Here is a 906-nt window from a genome sequence, read left to right on the forward strand (position 1 = left end):
TAGCAGAGGATGGTTTCGATCCATCGACCTCTGGGTTATGGGCCCAGCACGCTTCCGCTGCGCCACTCTGCTAGTCTCGTAAGCAGTGTCACTGTTTTTCCTTTCAATGATTATAACACTGTTTGTGCTACATATATTTCCTTTCATTCTGATGGTTTCCGCCTCACCTCTACTCTCCCTTACACATAGAAGATCCGCTCTTCCATAATCAGATGACCTCGGATCATCACCTCCAGATCTGCAATTTTCCAATCTGCCAAAGAGTGACCAAGCTTATCAATGTACCCCTCCCCAGCACCTTTCCCCCTCCCTGAAGCCGCTATGTATGTATGCACGCAGGAGAGCTCAGTCGTGTCCAACTCTTTGCGACCCCACGGACTGTAGCCCACCTGGTTCCTCTGTTCATGGGATTTCCCAGGCAAGAATACTGGAGTGGGTTGCCATTTCCTTCTCCAGGAGAATCTTTCCGACCTAGGGATCAAGTCCACATCTCTTGAGTCTTCTGCGTCGGTAGGCCTGTTCTTTACCTGGAGCCGCTAGCCGCTCAGAAAAAGCAGAGGAAGAGCCCGCGGAGCAAAACTCAGGATGGACACTTCTCGGGGAGAATCTCGAAAGTCGTGTAGCCAACTCTGGTGCCATCAGACAGGAATTGTGTTAACCATCTCCTGTGTTGTTTGTCGAAAGTCTCCTAGACAATCGTTTGAATAAAAGATGCTTTATTCACTTGCAAGGGGGCAAGATTTTCACAAGGACGGTGCGCCTGCAATAAAGTTAACTCAATTTATTGTTCAAATTATTACACGGGGGTCACAATTTCGATTGCATCTCGTTTGGGGTCATTTCGACTTAAAAAAAATGGTTTTTTCTTTCTTTTTTTTTTTTTTTTTATAAGATAGACCCATCTTT

At 46.4% G+C, this 906-nt stretch overlaps 1 non-coding gene across 1 annotated transcript; it reads right to left on the reverse strand.

The window, feature by feature from the left end:
• Positions 1 to 72, reverse strand: TRNAM-CAU. The gene has a single exon. It is a non-coding gene; the product is annotated as a tRNA-Met (tRNA).

Source organism: Capra hircus, chromosome 23, assembly GCF_001704415.2.
Source record: "Capra hircus breed San Clemente chromosome 23, ASM170441v1, whole genome shotgun sequence".
NCBI classification, from domain to species: domain Eukaryota; kingdom Metazoa; phylum Chordata; class Mammalia; order Artiodactyla; family Bovidae; genus Capra; species Capra hircus.